The sequence below is a fragment of the Calonectris borealis genome, chromosome Z (assembly GCF_964195595.1).
Source record: "Calonectris borealis chromosome Z, bCalBor7.hap1.2, whole genome shotgun sequence".
Lineage (NCBI taxonomy): Eukaryota > Metazoa > Chordata > Aves > Procellariiformes > Procellariidae > Calonectris > Calonectris borealis.
In genome coordinates, this window is record NC_134352.1 from 10,797,508 (window position 1) to 10,820,528 (window position 23,021).

Consider the following 23,021-nt stretch of genomic DNA (forward strand, 5'->3'; position numbering starts at 1 on the left):
AGGAACACAGCTAATTTCCTCAAGCTGCCCGGGGCAGTGTTTACATACCATGTCAGAATGATTTAAGCAAGCCTCCTCCTGTGTTTGAAAGTCAAATAGTTTCATTTCATAACATTTGGCATTTCATACAAATAGAATTGATTACCAACTATTAATGCCTGATTTTTTCTCCCTGTCTTTGGATGCTTTTCAGCAAAGGCATGGACAGCTTGGTGCACCCCTAAAACAACCTAGCTGGCTGATGGACAGTGCTAGAAACAATTTTTCAGCAGCAATCTGGCAGATAAGGCCCATACTTCACTTTGGAAAGCTGATGCACACAGGATAGGCACCCTGGGAAGCCAGTGCCTGGAAATAATAAATGTTACTGATGTGCCCAGCACGCATTGCAAATCTGGGGTATGCTCCTCAGTGTGCAGTATGAAGTCCCCAGATTTCTGGCAGCATCAGCAGTGGACCAGGTGCAGCAGACCAGGTTGCAGAGCCATGCATACACATTTGTGCAAGTAACCTCATGCAACCCTTTGCTGACACCACCAAGCTGGGCTGATGGTTTCGCTGTGCTCCCTGGGGGGCACCTACATTCTCCCCCTGGACCAGTCGCGCTCTCCATGTCAAGCGGCTTTGCCCCAGCTGGTGAAGCTCATCTTTCCTCTCTCCCCGTGAAAGGTTTCATCCTCTTGAGACACTGTCCTGGGGCACTTCTACACCGGTGCATGATGGAGCTTTCCCTCTGGAGATCTGCCCGTGCATCTTAGGCACGCTATCCCGAGCCAACAGCAGAGCTGGTCCGGCAGGAAGGCGCTCCCTCACTCTGCATCAGCTGCTCCTGGTTTGCGTTTCTTTTCCACAATTCTGAACACACATTGACTGAAATCCTTGCTGAAAACACTGTTTGACAGTGGAAGACCCTCATGCCCATTTTGATATCTTTTCTGACAAAACTTCTGATATATATGGGCATTTCATAGATGTGAATTGATTATATTTCAGCCCACTCCTAAAAACGCTACAGGAGGCAGAGGGGGAAGAGGGGCAATTGAGCCCCATGCCCACCTTTGCCAGCACCAGTGAACATGTGAGGACAACTGTAGTGGGTCTCAAGCTCAACATAGCTTACGCTGTGAAATTGCCAGGCATGCAAGTGCTGCACGCTGTCATGGCATGTCAGGAAGCCTTACTATTTTGGATCGTCTGGGCAGTCATTTTTATTTTAGCTGCTTCTTTAAGATAAGTTTTAAACATCCTCATGTCTATTGCATTTGTACAGGAAGCAGCTCTGCAAAATCCTGGTGCTTATAAAAGCAGCTAAAAGCTAGTGTTTCTGTGAAATGCCGAGAAAGATTAACAGGGCAAGCCCCAAGCTATTTATTAAAGGACCTGATTGTTCTCCTAAACTTTAGCTATCCTTTTGACAACTCCTATGTACGTGGCATTTGTGTATTTTAAAAAATTCATTGAGCAATGGGGAAAAAAAAGCTTTGCAAGTAATTGTTTTCTGAACACACTCCATAAGAATTTTCTAAATAACCATATTTGCAGCGAGCTGTCAGCAAGCACCCCCTCCCTGAATCGAAAACTCAGCAAACTACTGACATCAGAGAAGGACGAGTGTACAATGCTATAGTTCATAGGTTTTTAGGAATGACAAACATTACTGAGCTTTTTTTCTTCCTCTGCCTCTCCCTCCTTCCATTTTTCTCAACCTGCAGGAACCAGGTGAAAACAACCAAAATCTGAACTACTGCTGACAGAGGAACTTCTCCCAGTCTCCCTCACTGCCACTGCAGGCACCAAGAGGTGGAAAATATCCTCAGCGAGTAATCAAAGGACTGACAGAAGAAGCAATCACAAGTGGGAAGATCAGAAGGCAGGCTGGGACGGGTCCCTCCAGCTCAATAAATCTCCACTAAAACAAGACAGTGGCCTGCTTGGTTTCTTTCTTTCTTCCTTCCTTCCTTCCTTTCTTTCTTTCTTTCTTTTCTTTCTTTTCTTTCTTTTCTTTTCTTTCTTTTCTTTCTTTTCTTTTCTTTCTTTTCTTTCTTTTCTTTTCTTTCTTTTCTTTCTTTTCTTTTCTTTCTTTTCTTTCTTTTCTCTTTTTTTCTTTTCTTTCCTTTTCTTCTTTCCTTTCCTTTCCTTTCCTTTCCTTTCCTTTCCTTTCCTTTCCTTTCCTTTCCTTTCCTTTCCTTTCCTTTCCTTTCCTTTCCTTTCCTTTCCTTTCCTTTCCTTTCCTTTCCTTTCCTTTCCTTTCCTTTCCTTTCCTTTCCTTTCCTTTCCTTTCCTTTCCTTTCCTTTCCATTCCTTTCCTTTCCTTTCCTTCTTTTTTCTTTTCTTTTCTTTTCTTTTCTTTTCTTTTCTTTTCTTTTCTTTTCTTTTCTTTTCCTTTTCTTTTCTTTTCTTTTCTTTTCTTTTCTTTTCTTTTCTTTTCTTTTCTTTTCTTTTCTTTTCTTTTCTTTTCTTTTCTTTTCTTTTCTTTTCTTTTCTTTTTTTCTTTTTTCTTTTCTTTTCTTTTCTTTTCTTTTCTTTTCTTTTTTTTTCTTTTCTTTTTTTGCCCCCCCAGCACTCTGAATCAAATATGGTCTTGACTTCTCTGGAGAAATTTGTCTTTCTGTTCTATTTCAAGTTCCTGGTTTTGAAGAAACTGTAACACAAAGTGTTCCCACCACAAGGTTGCACGGTCTAGTACTTATTTTTCTAAATGGTAACTGCTGAGACTTACCGTGTTCTTGGCACTGCTTTATGCATAAAGTCAACACTGAAGTTCCTGTTGGCCAAAGTCCCTATCTCTGAGTGTGGTTTTAGTTCATTAATATCACAACGCTGAGCAAGGAGCCTGGCAGCAGGATTCTGCCATATGTTCAAAAGACACTTTGGGGGTTAAAAAAAGTTTCCAAAAGTTTTTGAAGGAAGACAAGTGGAGGCCACCAGGTAAACCCTTGGTGCCCTGGTGCTAGCAAGGAAGCAGTGGTGTGAGAGGAGGCACAGGGGTGCGGGGAGTGGTGTACCTCCTTTTCTAGGATGTGCTGTATCAGAGCAAGCCCTACCCACCCATCCAAAACTCCTGGTACCTCTCTTGGGAAAGAAGGGCAACGCCTGGGAGCTGACTAATGGGAGCCAGGACTGAACCTCCACCTGGATTGCCAGAGCCTGGTCTGTTTTACCAATCTCCTGTAATCTACAGAGACTGAAAGAGCCCCGAGCCCCGACTCTTCCCAACCCCATCACCAGATGAGCATGTGTTTGAAGGCTGGACTTCACAGTAGTAAGGGGGCAGGCCAAGGGTTTTCTTACTGAGGCAGTAATATCCATGTAGGTGATGAAATGCCGGTGCTCACCTGACACCATTCCAGCACAGCGGTTATTGCACAGCTCTGACATGATGCTATCTGCCTGCCAAGGTGCTGATTCTTCAGGATTACTTGGAAAGCGACACCTTCGCTGTGGTGCATTTTGCTATAGAAAACTGCTTCAAAACACCTGCTAACAGGGAAGGTGGCTTAGGATGAAGGGCCCACGAGGTAAGCACATCGTACTGCTGCTTGTGGCTTTGCTGGAAAATCACTTAAGCCTGCTTTAGGGAAGGGACAAAAGAGCAACATTTGTTCAGCCAGTGTGACAGAAAAGATGGGCAAATAGTGTGACAGAGACAGCCAGGAAAACTCCCTTTCTTGGACAAGTGCAATTACTCTTTCTTATTCCATCTGCAAAATTATCCCTTTTTCTTACAATGTGCCTTTTTTTCCTCTCTCTCTCCCTCCCTCTGACATAAGATCTTCCTGCTTCAGCAGAGCTACTGTGATTTCAGCTGCTGCCTCTAGGCTGATTTGAACCACGAGGCCTTTAGCTGGTAGCCTGCCATAACCGTTCTGCATCCATCATCCTTTTGCAGATGACAAGGGCCACACCAGCTCAAAGCACAAGCTGGAGCAGCTCCGTGGTTGCTCCAACTTGCAGTGGTGAAGGCGTCCCACCGAAAAACCACTGCACTGCTGAATCACACAGCCCTGCCTGGCCCCAGGACACAAACAGCAGGACGGTCAGGGAGAAGTCCCTGACAACCTATAGCGATATCTCTGGAGCCATTGGGAATGCTGCAACGCAAGCAAATTCCTGCCTGGCTACTTAAAACCACTTCCAGATACTTTCCGCCTGCACCACACTTCTCTTAAGCCTCCAGCACATAAACCCACAAAAGGGAAAGTCTAACAAAAAAAGCCCCCAAACCTGCAAAAATCCACCATGTGAACTTCAACGTTTCCCAATAGATATTAAGAAATATTTGCCTGATGGAAGGACTAAACAAAAGCATGGTGAGGCCTTCAGGATTGATTTAGGGAGCATTTTTAACGAAGAGATTTTACTGACATTGCCGCACAGGCCTCCAGACCTGGGTCTGCCATGCTTTCTTGTAAGAACTGGCTGCAAGCCACAAGCCCAGGATGCTGCGCTTGTGCAAGCAAGAGGTTTCTGTGCTGGCACGGCACCGAAGCCGGAGCTTAGGGTTTGCCTGAGGCAGGGAGCCCTCCAGTGAGCAGACCCGAAGCAAACGGGTGGGTGAGACTCCCAGGAGATTCAGGGGCAATGGACAGGCATCGAGGCATCACGTTCTCACAGGGAAGCTTGCTCTTTTTACTGCTTCTCAAATGGTTGTTGTGGGTGGGAAAGGATGTGTAGGTGTTGTCCCCCCCAGCAGCAACGCTGGAGCGCAGGTCAGGCATGCTGTGGCTTCAGCCCCTGCTGCGGAGGGGCTGCAGGGATGGGCACCGGAGGCTGCCGAGAGCCAGCACGCACCCACCTCCGCTGCAGTCAGCTGCCCCCCTGCAATCAGCCAACCCCCCCCCTACCCTGTTACTTTTCTCCCTTACCATCCTGCTTCTCCGCCTCCACATCACTGCAGTGACATGAGCTTCCCACATGTGGAAAGGAGGTCAGCTGGGCAAGCCTGTTCTTGCACAGGGCCCAAAACCCAGACACGGTAAAGATGGTTGCTGACGTCCAGGGTCAGGGAGGAAAGCACTGATGCATCGTACAGCCGAGTGCCCTATGCCTTCAAAGCGTGGTGCGGTTGTTTCCTGCTGCTTAGCCTCCTGCAGTCCAATAACCAAAGGAAATCATCTGAGCACTAGTGATCTTCCACAGGAGTTGAAACGAAGGCAACCTGGGACCTCAGCATTACCGTTGGCTGTGGCATGATGCTGAGGTATGAGCTGTGCTGCCAGCAACAGTCCTGATTCCTTGGTGCTAAAAGAGACTCTGCTGACCTCCAGCCTCCCCCATCCATCCGATACAGCAGGCACACCTGGAAATGTGCACAACATCGTGGCTATCTCAGGAGATCTCTGGAGGCTGTTCCTGGAGAGATCTTCAAGCTGTCAGTCTTTCTTTGGTAACCCAGTGCTTGGAGAAAAAGAGAGTATTTCTTGCACTGCAGACACACCAAGGACTGAAAATGGGTGGCAATACCTTTATTGCTTCTGACAAGGCTGCATCGTCCCGCCTCTGTGGTATTGAGCCATGGCATTGAGCCGTGCTAGGGATGTGTTAAGCCAGTACAGAGGTTGTGTCACTGATAATCTGTTCTTGTGAGAGAGGTGTCCAGAGGCACATGCAAAACGCTGATGCTGAAGAAAAATGAAGTGAGGAGGAAGGCATATTGTCAAAGTGCAGCAACTCCCATTTCCATTAAGTCAACTAGTCTGAATCAGGTAAGTCCTTTTTCCAGGTGGGGCTTTCCTGCAGTCTGCCAAGAAGTAATTGCACATCTGCTGGGTTGCATCCGTTCAAGCAATGGGGACACTGATGTGCATAAAGGGCACTACCAAAGTAATGGAAAAAAAGGCATCGTTGTAATGAGTTGTAGGCAAACTCATTATCCATCGTGGGAAGTTAAGTGATGTTGACCAGAGAGCAGAAATATGGGCTTTGTACATCTTTTTACACTGTTTTAAAACATTTGCCTGCTTAAAGTGATACTGAATTTCCTGCTTTCAGCACTCTGGTGTATGCTGACTGTCACATACAGGTTCCTGTATGTGGACTTGGCACCATCTGTTTCTGCATTAAAGAAAGATTGTCTTCTCACAGCCAGGTAAGATGCTGAGAGCCATTGTTGTGGGAAAGATAAAGAGCAAAGCACTGTTTTGCCAGATTTCCTATTTCATGGCGTGTTGGAGTGATAATTACAGAGAGGCAGCCCAGCCAAAAAAAAAAAACCCAAACGCCTATTTTTCACCTTACTGCCCATCTTCTGCACCACACTCCCTAGGCACCCTGGGATGGCCCTGACGTGTGATCACATGCAGAGCAAAGGGTTGCAAGGAGGCGGGAGCGCGGTGCTCCCCGAAGGCCGGTCCCGGAGGCCACAGCGCAGCGTGCCAATGAAGGGGTGGGAATTCAGGAGAGGCCCGGCCGGGAGAGCTCACGCACAGGTCTGCGTGACACAGCCCCGCCGTGCGAAGGCACCTGGACCACGACGAGCACGGGTGATGATCTCAGGGGTTCCCGAGAGCACCAGGGAGAAGCCATGGGGGAGCAGGTGGCCAGACCACCAGCCCAAGTGTTGCCTCCTGTGCCAGCGAGTGCTGAGGTGCCAGGCGGGTTCGTGAGTGTCCTGCGGTGCCACAGGGGACCCCGCTGTGCCAGGCACCATGGAGATGGAAACAGCCTGCATGCCTCCCCTGAAAGGCAGGGAACAGGGAAGGTCGTTCCAGATGTCATCCTTTTCAGGCTCCTGCAGTAATCATTTTACATGGGGTGCCAAGGTCTTGGTACCATGTTTTCCCATACTGCCTGCATGTCCTTTCTGCCCTGCTCTGCTCACCATGGATGACCCCAAGGGCTGGGGTGGAGGGGGTCCTGACCAGGGATGGAAGGGCATATTTTGCCTTTCCTTGCTTTTTGGCGCACTTGACCTTTCAAGTGCACGCATGGTGTGAGACCTTGAGGAACCAAGGCTGGGGTGGTGGTGGAGACAAGCCTCTTCTTTCCACCTCTGTGGATGTGGTCACCCAAGCCCATTGCTGCCACCCATCTTCCTCCTCTGCCACAGAAGCCGGAGCATGGGGTACTGCACCCCTTCCCTGAGTGCCACCAGCCTGGGGGTGCTCCTCTTCCACTGAGCTGCAGGCAGGTGCTCTAGCAGCTAAGCTGAAGTGGGTTCTTTGGCTACAAAGACCCAGATCCAGGGATCTATTTTCCCTCCTGTTTTATTTCTACTGTTTATTTCTGCTGCCTTACTATTTAGAAGGAAAGGTTTTGGTGCATTAAAAAAAAAAAAAAAAAAAAAAAAAAAGAAAGAAAAGCCTGCACTTCAGAAATCCTCAGATTGCTTCTGTATGCTGAAAAAGAAAACAGTAGGAAAAACTCATATGTATTTACTCAGTGGTCCCTTTTCTTCAGTTCCAAGAAGCTCCTTGTGCAAACAGGTACCCCACGTGAGAACAGGAAGAACTGATGAGCTTCTGAATTGCTGAGATTTATCATCATTGCTGCTGACAGGTATCATGAGCTGTGAATAACTCCTGGATGCTGTGAGCCCAATTCTCATTTGCATTAAGGATACCTGAAGCCATTTTGTCAGTACATACATTTTTTCTGTGGATATTCATCACATACATGCCCAGTTTGCCATCTCCTTCTGCTGTCAAAATGGTGGAAATAGACACATAAATCAGGTTATAGGCTCCAAGATTAATTCACAGCTTTCACTGTGTCAGGAACAAGGTGGACTGACAAATGCAGTAACTCCCCGATTAAAAAATATAATAAAAAGAATAACTTACTTTGTCTTCACTCGCCTCTGGAGTTTTCTCAGAGAGGAAAGGAAAAAGGGAGTCAGATTGCTCCAAAGACTAAATAAATAACCAGCACCTTACTTCCCTGGGCAAGTGCTTATGTTTCTTATATCAGTGGATATAAACTTCTCATCCTAAACACGGTGACGCTGTTTCCAGTGGAGAAGGCTGATCCTTGATCGTTAGCTCAGAGGTGGTTTGGGGTGAGTGGTCTTCCTCCATTCGTGGAGATATCTGGCTGTGCAAGAGGGCAGTCTTTAAAATAAAAGTGAGACATTTTTCTCCAGATTTCAGCAGGTTGAGATCTTCTCCCAGACACACATGCATCCTGGCATGGTGAGATGTCAGGCCATTAACGCAAACTTAAGAAATCAAAGAGCAGAGAATTAATACTGTAAAATACTCTGTTTAGAGGTTCTCCTGCCTGCTAGGCAGAGTAAGACAGAAGCTGATCTGAAACCGATTTAAATGTTGTACTATGAATACTCCTAATTTCAAAGCCCATTAAGCTGCTTGTAAGTAATGCCACTATTGCCAGGAGAGCACAGTATGTTTGATACTTCCTACTCTAAGTCCAAGCAAAATCAGGTAGAGCTTCTGGGAAAGCTGCTCTCTCTCTCTAGAGAGTGGTTGCTTAGACTGAAGGCCAGATGGGATCACGCTGCCGTGCAGTAGCAGCCTGTGTGCATGCATTTAGCTGATGGAAGTAAGAGATAATCTGTTATTAGGTTGGCCTGTAATAAAAGGACATTACACAATGTTGTTCTTATCACAAGCAGAGTGTGTTCTCTGACATTCACAGCAGCTTGGCTTGTGCTCAGCGATTTCACACAAATGTTGGCACTTTTAACTTCTTTCATTCTTGTGCTCAATCTCAGAAACAGCAAGAGGGCTTGATCAGTTGTTGATGACTTGTGCAGGGTCCAGGTTCATGCTATCCATGCTCCTAGCATGGCTGTTCTTATTAATAATAGTATTACTTTGGTAAGGAAAATACCATTAAATTAAGAACCAAATGCTATAAAGTGTGCCACCTGTGATACAGCCTTGAAGTAACAGATGTACCCTGCCTCCAAAACGCATCAGATGATTAAAAAGATAGCATGGAAATGTAATAGTGGAAGAGAAGCAGAATGAAGTATGCTTCATTTGTCTGAAAGTGAGAGAAATAAAGCAACAGGCATCAGGGGCTAGACAGGCAGAGGAGAAAAGAACTATTTCTCCAGAGTAACACAAGGTTATGCCTGCTGCTAATACAGTAAGGTCTACCCAACTAGAGATTCTCTAAGGTCATGGGGCATGCTAGAAAAAACAGGGATTATTGCATAGGGAAGAAGAGTCTGAAACAAAATCCATAGAAGATCCCAAAGGTCCAGAGTAGCCTGACGAGACAGTCTTACATCATAAACAGCCACTGCAGTAGTCTGAGTCTCTTTTGCCCTTCTACGTCTGGTCCACGTGCCCTTGTCCAGAGCTACCACAGCTGCAGACTCGGCTGCATTTTCACAATGGCTCCCATATAGTATTTGAGATTTTGTAAAAAGAGCCAGTGGATGGGTCAAGTTTATCTCAGGGACTGCCTCGGTCAGGTCTGGTTAGGGGTTGAGAGGTGGAAGAAGAGTTATGCAAAAAATGCTATCTGAGCAAAAGGTGGTTTTGGACCAAGACTCCTGTTGTTCCAAAGAAGGGGGTATGTTTTCCCAGGTGTTGGAAATGCTCAGAGGATGGTGTTGGTCTGATATGACAATAATTTCACTTTGTGCTTGTTTGATGTCACAACAGGTAAGGTAAAATTCTGCCTTATTCAGGCTGTTAATGGTCTCTTAGAATTTCAATCAATAATTCATTCTAAATGAATGCTAAAATAAATATTAGCTATTTTAGTCTCACATCACCTCAGAAGACATTTCTTCAGCTTTATGGAGTTTGGATTCATGACCCTTATTTGCTTCAGATGCATAGGGATTATTTTCGCTTTGCATTTTGCTTTGCATTTTGCCCTCGACTAAAAAGCCCTCCCTCCTGAGACCGCAGAGGGTCATGGGCAAAGAGCAAACAAGTTCATGCAATATTTATCACACCTGCATTGCTTCTGGCATGCTCTAATTGTTGGCTGTAACCAGACACTTCTGTCCCTCTGTGTGCAGACTGTAATCCCTGCCTGCTGGGAGAGAGAAACGCCCAAAGAAATGCTATGCCACCTGAGCTGCTGGGACCGTTTCATTTCCAAGGCCAGTCTTAGGTAAATAATAAATGCAGGTGCCTGTTTCTGCAGGGGCTGAGGATCCTTCCTGTGGCCATGGAAGCATCTTCATGGAAGCATCACCTTGCTCTTCCGTGCTCCTGGCAGCCTCTGCGCAGGTGGGCAGTGGGAGCAGCAGAAAGTGGTCTTGCAGGAGGCAAATGCTGGCAGCTGGCAAGGTGTGGGGAAGATAATGGCTATCCCAGCTCACTGTAAATGGAGAACAGGAAATGTACCCATAGCTAACACTGCCTGAAAAAAGGCTGCAGAGCACAGTTGTTAAAGGTCACACATCAGGTGTTGGTCTTTCGTCGTGACCAGAGGAGCTGGCAAGCCCCAAAACGCAGAAGGGCAGGTGCTAAATGGGACGTTTACAAGGATATGATGGCAGGGTTGGTTAATTGCTTCAGTAATGACAGCAAAGCCCACAGCCACGTGAGGAAAGATCCTGAAGCACGCACCGACAGCTGCGTGTCCATCACCAGTCCCCACGCAGGACTGTGCTCACTCCTGCTTGTATGTGGCTAGCTCTCCTCTGCTGCTTACACCCAACCCCATGGAGAGGAGGATGTGGTCAGCGCTGTGACAGCAAGGTTAGTCTTATGCAGCCAGTTTAGTCTCTCAAAGACGGCACTATGCCCCGGGCAGAAGCTCCTGGAAGAAACAGAGGTGGGGTAAGGTAACTTGCAAAGCCAATGCCCATGGCTTCATCCCTGGGAGTCCCACCTCCTTTGCATGTGCTGTTAAAACTGGTAGAGCAGCTCCACCATCATCCCATCTCTCTGGGGGACTGCTCTCCAACCATGGATGTAGCCCTGAAGCTCACTCTGTGCCTGTCTCCGCTGTTCCTGCTTCTGCTTCGGCACACGCTTACCTCCTGCACCCACCACGAGGTGCCAAAGGATGCCCTGCCCAGAAAACCAGGGGCTTAATTTCCCCAGTAAGCCCAGCCAGCATGCCTAGATTTCCGTTAATTTACAGTAACTCATCAGCCATTGCAGAAACATCAGTACAGGACTGTGATGAGGGTTCAAAAGTCCATGACTCAGGCGGTGACTTGTTACGGAAAGACCAAGATTACTTGGTGGAAATTAGACCTAAACTTTCCATTGATTGCCAGCTGGAAAAAAAATGTGATTCTCCTCTGAACTGCAGCAACACCTAAATAGCAGACGGGGCAGATAAGGCATAAACCTTGCAACTTCATGTGAACAACATTAACCTTTGTCAGCTGTACGGAAAGGAGCTGCACACATGGCAGCGATGTGTGACCACGTTATCATCACTTACAGGAAAAAAAGAACTGACTGACTTACACTGAAAGTGTCTTGTTGAAATAAAAATGCTTCGACAGAAGATAGAAGATTTCTATCATAACGAGTACAACACCCAGTCAGAGTCTTAAGGTCACCAAGCTCTCTGTCCTGGAGCTGGGTCCTCAGAGGAGCAGCAGGCAAACATAAGCATCTGCAGGTGGTATTTTGGAGGGCTCCATAGTAAAAGCAGCAGACAACTAGGGAGCACAGGAACGCCAGAGAGACCACAGCACAGGGGAGACAAAAGTCCCTGCCAGCACAGAAGAAAAGCCTGCAGTGATATGAGCACCCACCATGCTGCAAAAGGCTCTGGTGACAGTCACTGCCTGGATTATGTCAAAGGTTAGAGCAGGCAGCTCTGGGAATAAAAATTACTTGAGGGCAACTGCTCGTTGCTCAATCACATCAGGGCACATGATCTTAAAGCTGAAGATAAGGTTTCATTAAACTGCAAGTGCATGAATCCGAATAGTTGCGCAGTCTAACCAGGTAATAAGGAAAGCTGCAGCCTGTGCAAACATGATATGACATTTCTGTCATCTCTCCTGTCCCAAGCACATAATGAGTACAACACCCAGTTTGAGTCTTAAGGTCACCAAGCCAATGCACCTGGAGCAAAGTTATCTCTAGGGTAAGTTCTTTGTCTTGTACCAAAACACAGCCTCCTCAAATTCCCTGGCTACTCAGCCAATGAAGTTCAGCTACACTGACCACCAGATCACAGCTTCTGGTTGCTCCACCTTTACCTTCCATCCCAGTCCATCTGTTTCAAAATTTTTTCCCTTTTTCCCCCTCCACTTCCCTCCACTTTCCCCTTTTAGATCCACTTTGCAATGACCTTCAGCTTACTCTCCGGTGTTAATTCCCCCTGAGTAGTATCACACCCAGCTGTCACATGTTTTCTTGCAACTACAGGATAAATCATCTTGAAACTCTAACCTATAGAAAAAAATAAAGGAAAACAGAACACTACTGAGCCATAAACTCTACAGGAACACGACGCAGTAATCCAGAGTATCAGTGGGCTGGACACTAGCATCATTGGTGTTGTGTACAGCAGGGCTAAACCTAACACTGTGAAAGCGTCAGAGAGCTGAGGTAAATAAAAGGAAAATCAGACCTCCTTTTACGCTCTTATGAGGAAGTGTTCTTTTTCCCATCCTGTGAGCTACCTCGCACCACACAAACTGAACAAAAGAGAAGGTGGAATGCTCTTGCCTTTCTCTAGCCAAGACTCAGGTAAACCCTCTAGATCAGATCCTTAGCTGAGAGGAGGAATTCAGGGAATTACTATGCTCACTGAACTAAAATGCACATATATGTGGGCATACACATAGTATATATATACATATACATAAGTATGTATGCCTCTCTGTGCTGGTGAAGGTCTAAGAACTGAAGATTATTTTTCAAAGTGTTTAATGTGACCCATCAAGTGCCAAATGATGTTGTTCTAAATCTAAAGTCTAAAACAGCTGTCATTAATTACCTTGGTGTAAATGGCACTGGAGCATTGCCACTCCAGAGCAGACAAGGCAGCCCATCATCCTCCAGCGAGTGGATTTAGACAAGCAAAATGCAGGGCTGTATGCAGCCCAAGATGGCTTCATTGCCAGCCCCTCTTTTTTTTTTTTTTTTTGTGAAAGCTAATCCAGCACAAATGTGACGTATTCTAAAGGAACATAATGAAAATGTGTAAATTCCACTTAGACAAAACAGTCATTCTTGAATCAGACAAAGGGCAGTCATTTAAACCATTGTTACGGCAGCCTGTATATACATTCCTGACCATTTAAAAGCAAAATGCGAGACACTGAGGGCAAGCACTTTCCTGAAATGAACCAAATGACATCTGTGGTCATAAAATTAGCAAATTAGCTACCACACGTGAATTTTGTGAGGCACGTGTTAGATACTACGCCCAGCGACAGAGTTGCAAATTGAGGCGTCAACTGCAAAAGATAGATTTTCCTGAGGGGTTTTTTTTTCCCAAGGAGATTGCGTTGTCTACAGCCCTGTGTGTTCCACGTTTCCAGATATCAGACATGGCATTTTCGGTTTGCTCTTTGGCTTGTCATCACAGAAGATCTAAGCCCTTCTTTTACTCGAGGTCACTGCAGATTAAAAAAAAGTGTGATTTAAAAATCATGTAATTAAATCAGCGCAAAACTCCCGAACTGATATTGTGAAACAGACATAAAGCTTCCTTAAACCCACAAAATCAAAATGAACTGAAATCTTGATTTACACTGAATTCAGAGCATTCAGCTTCTTAACCACTCTCAAGTACATTAGAGCTAGCTTGAGCAGACCAGGACAAGCCTGCAAGCGTGGGATTTAGCTTTCGACAGGAGGGTGTTTAGTGTGCATCTCAGTAAGGTAGGTCAGCTGCCATAGTGACAGCCAGCCTTGCTGCTCCTGTCAGCCCTGTTCTGGAGGACGGGTGACACTTCAAAGGCAATAACTGGTTGCGATAAAGTGAATTGAAACCAATCCCTTTAAATACAAAATTGGCTGCACCTGTGCAGGTGTGTCTCAAGTTAGACTAGCTATGATAACGCTCACGAGTGGCTTATATCTGCAGCCAGGCTGGCAGCTGTGCCAACGCAGCTGCGTCAGCTAGTTGTAAAAATAATGTTTGTCTCAGCTGCACATTTTACTTCCTCCAGCCCAAAAAACTTCTGCATTTCAGATGTGTTTCAGGATGTCAGGCAACCAAACACACCACGCGTTTATATCTCTTCTTCAGTCTTATTCCCATCGCTATGGAAGAAAGACCAAAGCACAGCCCTTGTCCCAGCTGTGGGTCACTGCTGGTGCCCCCCATAGTGCTCTGCCCAGGATGAAGTTCCTCACACCAGGACTGCCTCACTAAGCAAAAGTGTTTCTTTGTTTTGCATTTTGATGAGCCCCTTCACCAAGGAGCACCATTATGCCTCTGAACACAAGACTTGAGTGCTGACGCTTGGGTCTGGCACTTGATTTGGAATTATAGTAGCTACATTACAGTGGTGGTTTTCAACTTGTTTTTCATTTCCAAAGCTTCCAGATTTTCTGACAGAGGCAGGGACCTATGTCCAGCAAGTGAAAGTCTTCAGCAATACGTTTCTTCCACTGATTTATTTCCTGCTGGCCTAGCAGACTGAGAACCACCAGCTCAGTGTAGAGCAGCACAGAAACCACAACCTGAAATTTACTGGCAAATGGGATGGTGAAAGTGCACTGAGAGTGAAACTCTCCAAGCATGCAAGGTTTAACTGAATTCAGGAAAGGCAGGTTAAAATCAAAACCAAAAAATCACGTTGCTGAATCCCCTTCACTGGACTGAAAGAAGAAAAGGTCACAGCTGCTGTCTTGGTTGGTTCATGCTTTTGGCAGTTACCTTTCCTTTCTGGGCTCCCAGTACAAGAGAGACATGGACATGCTGGAGAGGGTCCAGCAAGATAATGAAGGGCCTGGACCATCTCATCTATAAGGAAGGGCTGAGAGAACTGGGACTGTTCATCCTGGAGGAGAGCAGGCTCAGGGGGGATCTCATCAAGGTGTACAAATACCTGCACACAACCCGGGGCTTGTGACGGATGCTCTCAACCCCTTAACCGAACAAGTACAGGCTCCAAAGGAGGTAAAGGCCTGAGCCATAGCCGGGCCAAGAAATCGTCTAGTTTCATTCTGTTCTCTAAAAACTCACAAAGGAGTAGAGCAACACAATGAGCATTGGTGCATATGAGCTTGGAACACCGATCACGCGATTAACACATGAATAGCAGGTGGCTTCTCCAAGACTCCCCTATCAAGGAAGAAAGAAAGTTGTGGGTAGAAGGAGTCTCATGCATACCTTTCCCATGGCATGTAATTTGACTATGAGCCAACCACTTTATCCCATAAATATGACAGCCTAAGAGAGCCTGCTTTGAGCTCTGCCTGCTAGGCAGTGTGGTTGCATGGCGGTCATCTCCCCTCGAGCTGGGACGCCTCTCAGGGTTGCTCCTCGAGGCAGAGAGACATTTTATCAATAGCAGATCTTTGGTAAGCTACTGATATCGTGCATAACCTTGAGTATGGTAACTTTGATTTGTGCCTTGGTAACTTTCATTTTGTCTTGGTAACTTTAAATTGTGCCTTGGTAGTTTTGAATCGTTGTTTAAATGATTGTGCCATACAGTAATAGAGCCAACCTTGCCATCGAACTTTGTTAAGTCGCACTTTTACAACATCATATTAAAACCACTTTTGCCAATAGCTTTGATGGTGATTCTTTAAGTAATCTAAATCACCCGTTCACGACTGGGGTGCAAAGAGGATGGAGCCCTGCTCTTTCCAGTGGTGTCCAGTGACAGGACAAGAGGCAATGAGCACAGGCTGAAACACAGGAGGTCCAGCCTGCACATCAGGAAACACTTTTTCACTGTGAGAGTGACTGAGCACTGGCACAGGTTGAGGTGATAGAGTCACCATCCTTGGAGATATTCAGTAACAGATGGCAGCGGTGAGTGCTCTGAAGTCCCGTTGCATTTCTGAGCACTTCTAGCACCTCTCTGCAGATGAATCAGTAACCCTGAGACCACGCTGGACACATGCAAGGACCAACCTCTGAAGGCCAGGCCAGAGGACAACCAGCTCATGCTGTTTGTAATTACCAAACACCACATGATCTGTAATTCGCCCAGACCCAGGTATTTTTATTCAACCAAAACTGTGAAACCACAGCATAAGCTCCCGTTAGATCCAAAATATGAAGAGGCAATTCAGGGAGACAAATGCACATGTCCTAGTTACCTTCCTCGAGCACATGCCACCTCCATGTGACAACATGTGACAACACACAGTGTGACACACCCTGGACCTCCATATGAGCCAGGCGATGAGCCGAGGCTGCTTTCAAAGCTGGCAGCCCCGCAGGAGGGTCAGTACCTGCTGCAGTACACCACTGCATCCGTGCATGGTGCCCCCAGTCCCATGGGGCAGAGCCAGGACCCTGACCCCCACTGAGCAGAGTCACTTCCAGCCATCCTGGCCACCCGGCCCCACCCGTGCTTAGAAAGCCTCATCCAGAAAAAAAAACATGTATTTTTTTTCAGCATTTACCGGAAAGCATGATGACGCCAAGGCAGGAGGTCTGGAAGTCGGTAGTGAAAGGGCTCAAAGGTCTTTGCGTCCTGGGTTTGAGGGTTGCAGCCCGATTCTCCCTCCTCCTCGGGGAAGCACGGTGCAGGGCTGCACTGCGGGAAGCGCTTCCCGTGCTGGTGCTCCCTCCCACCGGCTTTGCCCACCCTGCGAGATTCACCCTCTGCACATCCCTCCTACCCCTCGTATCGGTCATCCTCAGACGCTGGCCAGCAGATCTCTCATTGTGTTTCTGGAGCTGCAATTTTCTCCACTTCATTAAGTCAAAATTCTGATTACATCTAATTAGATCTTTCCAGCTATGCTTTTTCAAACTCTTCAGGGCCAGAAAGTTATCCTAAGTGCTTTGCCTTTACTTGGACCTTTGGAGTGAGGTGAGGGAAATAGGGAATTTCAAGACTTCTGGAAAAGGGCAACTTTACCAACTCCTCTCCAAAATAAGTATGCTTTTGTTTCTCTTTTTAAGTGAAACCGTTTGTTAAATTACTCACCGCAGTGAATTTTAGGCGTGATCATTTCTTCACAGGAAGAAATCTTGGGAAGAAAACCCACAAGGACGCTAAGGTATTTCCTCTCTTACAAACCAGCAAAACCCCAACTGTGCTTCGACACGCAGATAAAAATACTAATTCTCCATTTTTATAGTAAGCCACCTCGAGGCACCAACGTTATGATGGTTAAACCATTAGAAAATTGCACCGCCTACAAATTTTTCCATAGCCATCGCATACAAGCAAACCATAACGTGTGGAAGGAATATATCTGAGTGGTTTGCAAAGATGTGCCAATGCAGTAAAGGGCAGGCTGCCTGCCTGTCCCCATAGAGCCCATCCGGTGCTGCAGAGGCCTTCCTGCAAACCAAAACTAGGCTGTTTGATGCAGCCTGGCTTCTGCCTGCCTGAAGTGATCTTGTCTGTGGCAGGATGTCAAGAGAAAACAACCCTCCGTCACCATTTGCAGCACAAAATAAAGGGCCAGTGTCCACACGGCTGATCGGGCAGCTCAGACTGTCAACAGTGTGGCTATTTACAATCCAGGAGAGATGGGAGCAAGACGTCCCAAGATCTGCCTGCAGTGTGCCCAGGTTTTCCCGACAGTAAATGCTGAACAAAATCCATGCGCTGAAACTGCGCATCCACCGCCAGAGATATTTTGGGTCAACCCATGGCTTTTCTCAGGAAGTTTTTTTATTAAATGCCCCTCTACCACATGGAATTGTTAAGTGTTGTTCCATAGGCTTGTCCCAGGTCATAGACACTCTTTGGTATGCAAGAGTTTCCTTTTGGGCTGCAGTCCAAAGGTTTTTGACAGATCTGGTTTCATGTGGAAATTCCAGGATTCTGCAGCTTTTTGTGCTTTTTTTGTGCATTAGTAGAAATATTTCTTTGAAACAATTTCCTTGTAAGATTATCTCAGCTTGAGGAATCATGCTGTAGGTAGCATCCATGCCTCTATATCTCACATACTTCCTACTTTCATCCCTTGCACAAAGCTGCATTTATGCCCCACCACACTGTGAAACTGCAGTAGGACGAGGCAGAGGAGGGTTTCAAGACAAATGGCACTAAAGATATAGACATGCAGGCTGCTTCCTTTCTCAGGCAGCTTTTCTCTCTTTGCCTTTTCTTCTCCTTTGTACTCTATTCAGCAAGGTGAAATCAATCAATCAGTGCTGCCAGAGAAACAGAAATCCAGCAGGCAACAGAGATGACCAGCCATGGACTTGCATCAGTTTACATCAGCCAGGCTCGCTGCTTAAAGAGTTATTTTACTTTATACTGGAGCCTCAGATCTAAGCTTAGCAGTTTTGCATTTCTGTGCAGCTAAAACAGGAAAGCAGCTCCGTGACAGTAAGAAGCCTGTAGAAAGCTCTGATAGTGAGCAGATTTGGCCCCCTGGCTGACTGTCACGAGGGTTAGAAAACTTATTATTGTGTTCCTAGCCCCCTTTGCTAGTGTTCAGAAGGCAACGTCAGTGATGGGCCAGCAACCCACTTGCTCACTGACAGAAGAGCTGTACCACAACATTGCTACCAGGGCAGTACTCAGCCAGCAAGTGCAGCTGACATGCTCATGAGTTTGCTGGGCTTTAACTCTCTCCTGGTAATCAGCAGGTTCCTGGGGTTGCCCTGCAGGTGCCAGCCCAATAGACATCCTGGGAAACCACACCTACAAGACATTTGCTTCACACAGCTATACCTGACCTCCAGGTTGTGGTCAGGTGCCGTCTCTCTTAGTGCTGATAATGTCCTATTTCTTCTGGCATCTGCAAACAGTTTTCATGCTCCAAAATGCAAGTCTATAATGTCTGAGAAATCCTGCAAGCTGATCAGCAGCTCCAGAGAGGTGTGAACCTTCTCCCCAGCCATGGGGATTAAGGGCTCTTGGCACTTCTCTGGAGACACACAGAGCTTTAGAAGAACTGGGCTCAAACAAAACAGCTGTGCTATCTAGCAGTGGGTTGGATGAACTCTGCTGAGCATTGCTATTTTCTATCCGGACTACAAGGAGGAGATGAATAATGTGTATACAACAAAACAGCTGGGCAGAGGATGTAGAATATTGTTCATGTGCTTCCCCTAAATGGCAGGACTGCCAGGTCTTGCATTATTGCCACAAACCTTACGCTCTTCAGTATGCTTCGGAAAGCCCCATTGTCTGGAAATGGTATCACCTGCTTCCTTTTTGAAAAACGAGAAAAAGCAAAACAGACTTTTGTGGTATTCAGTGTGTGCCAACTGAATATCTAGCACTGCTGTGATTTCTCTGAAATGAACCAGTTGTAGCAAAGGCTGTACAATGTCATGACGGCATTTGCTGTGAGGAAAGGTCACTTGTTTCCCCCGCCCAGCCTCACAGGAGAGACCTCCAAGAGCATGTGTTGTGGTGTAACCCGGCATGCAGCTAAACACCACACAGCCGTTCGCTCACTCCCCCCCACCCAGTGGGATGGTGGAAAGAATGGGGGGAAAAAAGTAAAATTCATGGGTTGAGATAAAGACAGTTTAACAGAACAGAAAAAGAAGGGAAAATAATAATAATAATAATGATAAAAGAATATACAAAAAGAGTGATGCACAATGCAATTGCTCACCACCTGCTGACCGATGCCCAGCCAGTCCCCGAGCAGTGGTCGCTGCCCCCTGCCCAACTCCCCCAGCTTATACTGAGCATGACATCGTATGGAATGGAATACCCCGCTGGCCAGTTTGGGTCACCTGTCCTGGCTGGCAGGGCATGAGAAGCTGAAAAGTCCTTGACCAGAGTAAACACTACTTAGCAACAACTAAAACATCAGTGTGTTACCAACATTATTCTCACACTAAATCCAAACCACAGCACTACACCACCTACTAGGAAGAAATTTAACTCTATCCCAGCCGCAACCAGGGCAGTATGAAAAAGTCAAGAGCACTTTGATGAGGGTGGCTAACAAAGGGACTTACTCCCCTCACTAGGAGATCGCCCATTTGTCGAGACCCCCAGAGAATGGGCAGCTGCTTTTGGGAGCATGCTGCACCACAAATGGAGCCCCAGGCAGTGCAGCACTGCTGGCAGCTACGAAGGCTGCAGAGGTCCCTGTTTCACATCCCCAGATGATCAGAGGTAGCAATAGGGTAGCTGTGGGCACAGAATAAGGAAAGGGTACCCTCTGAAACAGGGGTACATGTTGCTCCCAACATTTAGCCCCAGGATCCTGCCCCCTGCATGAGTACAAGGCAGCTGCCTCTGTCTGCAGCCCAGATTTAGCAAAATTTTTAGGCAACAGCTCATCTCCCAAGTGTCGCCCACACCTCCCACAGGCTGCTCCACACCGCCGGCCCCAAGGGGGACCGGGACAAGCGGGACCCCTAAGGCATCTCAAAGGGTTGGCGCTGCCCAGGCTGTGGGGAGCTGGTGCTGCACCGTACCTCTGGGTGGCAAAGAGACTCCTGTGGCAGTAGCTTCTTGGAGAAATGGAAAACTAATTAAACAATCCTGCCTTGGGAGTCCTGAGGGGAGAGTGGAGCCGGCAGCACCAGCCGCAGAGGGGGACTGTGCCAGCTCTGCCACTTATTTCTGCTTCTTCATATTCTCTCCTCTGGCATGAGAGCCCAGCAGCAAAATCCACACCATGGGCCACAGCAGAGGCTCACCTGAGCAGCACCACGAGGGAAAATGGGCTATGCTGACTACTTGCTTTCAGTTGCACCACTGACGTAGAGGGATGATGCAGGGAGCCACCCACCTCCGTTTCCCCATTTTCCCCAGCAATAACTCAGGCAACATTGAGCAAGGAGTCATCAGGATACCCTTCCAAATTGCTTCCTCCCAGCCCCAGGAAGGGGAAGAGGCACACGTGCTTTTACGGGTGAGAAAATGGCCCTCCCAGCTCCATCCACCCTCACTGCCCTTCTCTGACTTTGCTGTAAAGCCCATTCCCCCCGGCTTCTGCCTGCAGATGCTACCTGGCTGTCGCAGTAGGATGTTTACAGCTGGCTGTGTGTATGATGTTGTGCCACCCGTCCTGGCTTGCTCAGAAGTGGGCCAAATAGTTGCACCACCTCTAAGCGAAGGAGTTATTTCCTCAGCAGAAGCCTGATCCCAGCCAAGTCCATGCACTCATGGACAGCAGTCTCCTTTGCTCAGAAATCAGGCAGGATGAATAACAAAATAGCAGAAGGCATCCTCAGACCTACCCCTGGCTCAGTCTAACTGGTGCTGTGGATAGGTTTGCACAAACTGTCCCCGTGATTTCTAACTTTGCGGGTTACACAAGGCTTACACTACAGTTCAACGTCGAAGCGGCACACCTCGAGGAAGGGTTGTTTGCCTTGGGCTGCCGAAGCCACGCACCCTGCCACACGGTCAGCAGTGCCCGCGTCCCCAGCACCGCGCTGGCCACAGCAGCGCGTGTCCCACGGGCTCCGCTCCCCTGGGTCAGCTTTCATCCACCCAAACTCGGCTCTTAGCAAAACCGCAGAGCCAACAACGGGGCTGTGCTCTTGGCTGAACAGGAAAAGGGCTGGTAATGAGAAAAACAATGGTATTCAGCGTTACTGGAACAGGCTTTCAGAAAGCCTTCCCGTATTAAATAGCTGTTCAGCTATCAAAGAAACAATGCAAGAAACAGGCAAGGGAACAGTGCTATCTGCAAAGCTCATCAAAGTCCAAAAGCTAATTCAAAACCTTTTTATGGGGATTACCAGTAAATACCCAGAATAAAGATAATGCTAAAGGCAGCCTAGAGGAAAACCAACATGGTATGTGGCACTGGTTAAAAAAGTTGTTTCAGTCTGCCTCTGCTCAGGTCACAGCTCTGAGGTTGTTAGGAGTAAGTGACACCACATGGGTCACGATGATGCAGAGTGGAGGCTCTGGGTCTTCATGGCATTTACTTAGGCATCGATGAAGCCTGAAGGACCTGAGCCCGGTCCCTGGCTCCCTGCAGCCACCTCTGTGGGCACACAGCAAATACCACACCACGGTTTTCTCACTATCCCTTGTCCCAGGCATGAGTGCAGTGCTGCGGTAGGTATGCAGGCATTTGCCACATGTGTTTCCACGGAAAAAAAGAATGTTCATCTTCCCCTGCAGCAGTGTGCAGGGGCTTTGTCCGACTTCGTCAGTGTATGGCACTTTCTGTGCATCGTTTTGGTGGGAGGGCAGCCACAAAACTTTGTGCTCCTTCCTGAGCAGGCAATGTGGCCTGAAAAGAGCAAGTCCAAGGTACCCACACAATGACTTAAATCTAGAGGAGACATTTGCAAACACAGAGACCTGAGAAATGCTAGTCTCAATAAAGGCATTGGTTAGGAAACAGCAGTTACAGCTAAAAAAGACTAATTCCAAATAACACTGCTTGCAAATACCAGTATAACCATTCAAACAAGACACAAGGAGGACACATCCACTGCCTTATGCACCATTATGTCAGTCAAACCACAATAGAGAGGGTAGAAGATACTAGATTTCAAACTGGCAGCATTTTATACTTTTCCCCTCTCTTTTGCACTGGAACAAACGGAGACGGTGAGGAATCCAGCCCTGTGGCTGCTAGATAAAGAATAAGCTTCTCAGGAATAGGATGTACCACCTTGCAGAAAAATTCAAGGCTAAGATCTCGCTTTGCTTGTATTTCTGTAATATCTGATACCCTGCTGAAAAAGTACTGTGTTTGAACAAAAGGTTTTTCTAGCAAGTAGGAGTGCAAACACCTCCAGACAGCAGGCAGGCAAGCATGCAAATCAAAAACTTTTTAAATTTGCTAACATAAAAATGTTATGTATTTAATAGAAAATAAAGGGGAGGAGGTTTATTAACAGCATATTTTCTGTTTTTTTCTATTTACATGTACAAACATTTGCACAAACAAGCGTGCCTTATGTTTATTTAAAATTACATAAAATACATCCTCTTAAAGAATAAAAATTAGGAGTTAATATGAAAGTCAATATATTTAGTTTGAAAGTGAATGTATTGCATATAAATACAATATGCATATGCTTAATGTTGCTTAGCTAACTTAAAGCTAAACCTAATCCAACATGCCACTCAAATTCTC

At 46.8% G+C, this 23,021-nt stretch overlaps 1 long non-coding RNA gene across 1 annotated transcript in view; it reads left to right on the plus strand.

The window, feature by feature from the left end:
- Positions 1-4,232, plus strand: part of LOC142075607 (uncharacterized) — a 60,429-nt gene extending 56,197 nt beyond the window's left edge. The window contains exon 3 of the long non-coding RNA XR_012670938.1: positions 670-4,232. This is a non-coding gene — a long non-coding RNA (uncharacterized LOC142075607). The remainder of the gene's footprint in view (positions 1-669) is intronic.
- Positions 4,233-23,021: the final 18,789 nt, after the last annotated feature.